At 42.0% G+C, this 6,000-nt stretch overlaps 1 long non-coding RNA gene across 1 annotated transcript; it reads left to right on the forward strand.

The window, feature by feature from the left end:
* The first annotated feature begins 4,207 nt into the window (after positions 1-4,207).
* On the forward strand, positions 4,208-5,068 carry LOC135706261 (uncharacterized). The gene is made up of 3 exons (XR_010518160.1): positions 4,208-4,274; positions 4,830-4,928; positions 4,985-5,068. It is a non-coding gene; the product is annotated as an uncharacterized LOC135706261 (long non-coding RNA).
* Positions 5,069-6,000: the final 932 nt, after the last annotated feature.

Below are 6,000 nucleotides of genomic sequence, written 5' to 3' on the forward strand. Positions count from 1 at the left end.
ATTTTGGTGTGATTGTTTGATAAAAATGAGTGCAAAATTTCATCTCTACCGAGGGGGCAGCAAAACCACAAAATTACCTTGCATACGGGGGGTTTTCATTGGATGAAAGGGACCGTGAAAGAGGACACTAAAATAGAAAGTTTTTCTTCCGACAGTTTCATCTTAGTATTCATCTTTGATTTAACCTCCGAAACCGTACAGAGTGTGTCTGTCGCGTCAAAGGAGACAGCATCACGGATCACATTTTCCAGAAACACTTTCAGCACACCTCGTGTTTTCTCGTAGATCAGACCGGAGATACGTTTGACACCGCCACGGCGAGCCAGACGACGGTTATCACGAACAATCTTGCGATGACGCTTGGCGCCTCCTTTACCAAGACCTTTCCCTCCTTTGCCACGACCAGTCATTGTTGCTTGTTGGGTAGAAGAGCGGACTACCTAACTTGCCACCACCTTCCTACTGCTGCTATTGCTGCTTCTGCTGCCTACTCACCATGCCGTCCGAAGACAGCAGCGCTCTTTTATATCTTTTCAGGTTAAAGCAGCAACCAAGTGGTACTCGCTTATGACGGCTGGGTTTGAGAAGAACGTTTATTTCATAAAAAACAGTGATAACATTATCACTTTTTATTTTTACATTGGACAATGCTTGGCAATTCCAATGCTTCAGTAGTTTTAATGTTCAAAATCTTTAATAATTTTGTTACATGTTCCATTTTCGGTTTTCACAAAGTGTACCCCGATATAGAAATCACAGGCGTAGTCCTACGTTAAAATAACCTGACCCACACTAACACAACTTTCCTTCCAATGGCAATCGTAGAGACGCAAAGGTGAACACAGTCTCTATAACATCGGTTGTACTATTCATCCTTTCCCTTCCCAAAAGACCTTGTGGACGTGGCCGGCGCCCGGTGCTGATCATCAATAAATAGCTTAATAACTTACACATTGAAGATGATAAGCTAATCCCAAGCGCCATATATGTGGTTCTCTGTGCAATCCATTTGTTCTGATCAAAAAAGGAGTAGCAAATACGATATCCACGTTCTTTTTATAAAAAAATTAGACCTTTTTCATACTGTCGGAACGTGTACGCTGGTCACAAATGTCTTTCTAAATTGATTTCCATTTCGCGAATAAACCCGAGGAGCATTTCCGGGGGAGGGAATTTGCGGCTGCGGCCAGAAGACAGAAAATGATGAACTCGGAGGTTTAACCGAATGCCTCCAGAAGCGAATTCTGGCCTTCATCCAGTCACATGATGGTCCAGTGACATTTTGGCCGGATCTTACGAGTTGTCATTACAGCCCGGAAGTACAACAATGGTACAATGACAACATAATCCAGTTTGTTCCGAAAACCCAGTCCGCCCAATTGTCCCCAGCTCAGACATTTGGTGGGATAAAATCGCCAAAACAGTGAACAAGACCGTTGTGCGCCGCTTGATGGGCCATTTTTAAGCAAAAGTTCGAGAATTCCATCGAAACCGCGACGAATAATCGTATTTTTTCCTTAACATATAAGGAATCGTATGCACTTGAGTGAAAACCGTTTTCAAATCCGTTAATTCTAATCCGAGATAAACCCAAATCAGGGGAAACATGTCAGAAGGGTCTAACTCGAAACGTAAACAATGACTTGGGTCGTCGATTTCTTGCGACTCGGTGATGTAGTGGTAAGCGTGATTACCTCTCACCCCAGCAGGCCTGGGTTCAATCCCAGTCGGCGCCACCGGGATGTTCTGAGGCATAACATCTCTGATCACGCCTTCCTTCCGAAAGGAAGTAAAGCCGTTGGTCCCCGGTTCATGAGTTGATGGGTCGTTAGGTAGGGTCCAGGTGTGGGAGCTGCCTTCCTGGCAGCATTGGTAGCATTGGTGCTCAGCACGGAAAACAAAACCGACGGAAAACAAAATCGACGGAAAAAAAATCGACGGAAAACGAAACCGACGGAAAACAAACCAAAGGAGAAAAAAAACATCTGACTGAGCAATGTTTGTTCTATGAGCTGGTGTAGTCAGATTCCGTGGGTGTGTGGTCATTCAAGAGAAATCGACGGTCAAAGTCATTGTTTACGTTTCGAACTATACCCTTCTGATATGTTTGTTGATGTTGTTCTATTACTAAGTGGGCCACCCTTATAAAATTGTTATGGTTATTTTGCGTAGCGACGTGTTCGGAGTATCATCCAAACCATTTGTGGAATAGTTCTATTATTTGGGTTATCGTTAGTTTATGATATTTTTTATTAGGGTATGCTTTATTCCAAAAATACACATAACATCATCTAATCGTCGGAATATAGCTCACTCTGAAGAAAATACTACACTTCCGACGGAACCGAAATCATTGGAATCCCAAACTACAGCTTCAGCAACCAGAATTCCGTTGAAAATACATCTGAAGTTATCCTTAGTTCGGCCATAAAATCCTGCACCGGCGAACTTCTTTAGAAAAATGTTATCGAGTGGCTGATAGCCTCCGATCAAAAATCGAAAAAAACGCGACGGAAAAACATAGACGATCAATTTGACAACCGGAAAACTTTCACGTCAGCTTAGACGCAGGGCACACTTCGATTACCTTATTCTCTCAAGGGGGCTCATCAGTTGAGATTTGCCATAAATTGAAATAAGTTTCGGATGAGCTTTATAGAAAGTAATGAATCCAAAAACAAGTGTTACCAAAAACGGGAAGGCACTGTATAATTAATTAATTTGACTGAAAGTCGCTTACCGTAATACCAACCGGTGGAAACTAACGATTTTAAATTGGCTCACTACTTGACTAGCCTATTGGTCCCAAGCAAACGATTAACGTACCCCATTCTAGTCGAAATTCTAGTACTACACTATGTTAGTTTTGATTCGCTATGAATGTTTGACAGACAAAATGAGGGGTTCGTGGATCTTCCTATGTTTCGAGGGGTGCATCGATTAGCTTGGGACCGAAGAGAGTACCAGAGCTGAGCCAAAAAGTTGAGCACGTTTCTTCGGGACAACTTTAGTTTAGAAAGCGGACGTGATATTATAGAATGATATACTGACCAGAATGACTGCTGGCTCATTAAACGATCTACGAATGCAGATGATTCAATTAGCAGTATAGGTCAGAAACATCCAGGTTCAACCCCCAATAAAATGTATTCCTTATGCATTGCCAATTATTGTGAACTCTCTGCCGTGGAGATGACGAGGGAAGTCTAACGTGCCGTGCCTGCTTCGTTTTAGAAAGGTCATCATCGCGCGGGTTACATTTTAAATAGAAAGATAACTTTCCATAGAATGACAAACCGGCAAGACACCCAATGACTTGGCTTCTTTACTAACTACTGCATATTGTGCTTATTTATGTGTATTGCTGAAAAGGGCATCAATTAACACTAATGGACGACCGACCCGATGTCAATCTTACAAGGTCTGGTTCAACCGGCTTCTTCTTATTCTTCTTTCCTTTATTTAACGTCGGTCTCTGTTCCGCAATCTAGTGCCAATCACCGACGGACATCGATTGCCATGCATTGACGGCAATCGAATGTGCAGGAAGGCAGCTTCCACACCTGTGTAGGATATCAAACCCATTCAAACACAATACATGGGCCGGGACCAACGGCTTTACTTCCCTTCCGAAGGAAGATGTGACCAGAGATTTTTATGCCTCAGAAAAATCACACCGACCTCGGCTGGGATTGAACCCAGACCCATTGGGGTGAGAAAGCAGTCACGCTTACCACTACACCACCGGCACCGGCGTCCAACCGGCTTATTGGGATTATTGTTTAGTATTCAGGGCAAAGTTTATATTTTTACACGAAACAGCTGTTTTCTGTAACGTCACGTCTGCCGTTCGCATAGCAATGTGTACAACTTTTTTGTTTCTAACACGGGCAATGTGCCTGCTGTTCCAGACCTTACATGATTGCCATCGATCGCGACCGAATGCCGTGTTTTCCCCACATTCGATGTCATCATGCTATTCCGCAACTACTCGACCGAGAGCGGTAAAACAACAACTACTCATCATCAGTTAACCACTGAGCTTGACCGGTATCAGACCAGAAATACGTTATCGCTATTACCTATTCGAGTGCATGGCCAAAAATTAACTGCAATCGCAGACAGTTTAATCTTCCGTAAAAGCAGAAGTGTTTTGGTGAGTTTTAAGTTTCCAAAAATGAATATTGAGTAAATCGATTTTCGCTAGTGGATTGTAAAGTTTACCCACCCTAATGTTCATCTTTAGTAATCAACTGTCAAATTCGAATTCATAGGTAAGTCGATATAGTTTGATCTAGTAATCCTATATTAATTAGAGTGCTTTGGAATGTCAGCGCTAAATCCAAGATTATTGAATAATCATGCATATTTGCACCGATCAGTAAAACGATCTGTTGTTGGACCATTGCTGCTAAACAATGCTAACGTTATATCATTTCTTAGCATGCTCAAAGCGAAACAGTTTTAAAGTTCAGCAGTGTTGAATAGGGTAGATGTACAAGTTATTTCTATACGTTAAAATTGGGGGCTGTTCATAAACCACGTAGACACCTTAGCGCTAGTGGGTAAGTGTCTACGGTCCATACAAATATTTTCAAAAATTTAAAACCTCTCAGAAACTGTCTACCTAGTTTATGAACAGCATGGTACATCCACCCTAAATTCAATGTTACCAAGTATTATTCATCACCATCACCTCTTATCGATTCGCTACGATCAGAATCAGTTGAGCCGATGTTTAGTTTTATTCTAAACTCTAAAGCAACAAACTTTCTAATCTGCGTAAAATCATGTCATGACAGTCTATTGAAACCGTTTCTCAACTCTAGCTGCTATGTGTTGTTGGCTCAGGTCCCGTTCGAGCTCAGTGACCTATAAGATAAAAATGCGATATTCAAATTTGGCGTTTTCGTTCTTAATCATTTACGGTAAGTCCTTTCGCACATAATTTCATATCAAATATTACTCATATTTGCTATTTCAGCCTTTTTTGTTTGGAACGTAACTGGATGCGTTGACACGGACACGATCGATTTGCTAGGATCGCGTGACCTGGGACTCAAAATGGATGCCATGTGTCTGCAGAGAACTGGATCTGAGAAGGTGTACAGACGGTTCGTCGCCGCCATTCAAAACCTAACCAGCTGTATTAGTTCAAAACTGGACCTGGACCAGTTGCAAGACGATTTGGAGCTACTGTCTTACTCGAATCAGACTCAGTTTCTTAGCAAGTATGTTTATCTTGTTGGTGGTACAAATCATGTGAATCATTCATTAACATTCCAATAGGTATTGTCCGAATATCACCAAGTCGATAAATTGCTTGAAGCCGATTTTATCCATAGTTGGGCAATGTTTCGATCTGGATGGGTTGGAGAAGCTGAACGCTCTGAGAAATGTTGGCCTTCCACATGCAGTGAGTTTTCTTTGTGTCGGCCGGAAGAATGGAACTATATTTTCAAGTAATTCATTAGTCGTTGATTGCTGTTGGAAATTGAAACAATTGCAACTCTTTTCAGATCCATCCGCTAACTTTGAGGAATGCTTTCGGAATGGCCTTCAGTGCTGGGACGAGCTTTTCATCGGCCTGGACTGGGCCAGTTACGGACCGGAGGAATGTGCTAGTATAGTCCGGCGAAGGAAGTGCGTTGCCGATGAGATGACCAACTGTGGTGCTCCGAGATTGGGACAACTGTTTGAGTATCTGTTCGAGCCGTTGTTTCGATTTACTCCTTGCAGTAGTCATAGTTATCCCCTCGATCAGTGGGAAATTTATCAATAAAACTATTTAAACTGATTTAGTTCTGAACATGGTCCGGCAAATTCATACTTTCCCGTGACTAAGAATTTTCTGAGCCCTTGTCCTACTACTGTACATTTGTCAATTGGGCTAATGCTGACAATACAGGTAATGGAATAATCAACTCAATCAACAAACAAATTTGTAGATCGTAACATTTGTAGTGAAAATCCTATCTATCCTACTTGGTCTGACGCTTC

Source organism: Ochlerotatus camptorhynchus, unplaced genomic scaffold (genome assembly GCF_037179485.1).
Source record: "Ochlerotatus camptorhynchus isolate MF236.1 unplaced genomic scaffold, CSIRO-AGI_Acam_v1.1 ptg000023l, whole genome shotgun sequence".
In the NCBI taxonomy this organism is placed as follows: Eukaryota; Metazoa; Arthropoda; class Insecta; order Diptera; family Culicidae; genus Ochlerotatus; species Ochlerotatus camptorhynchus.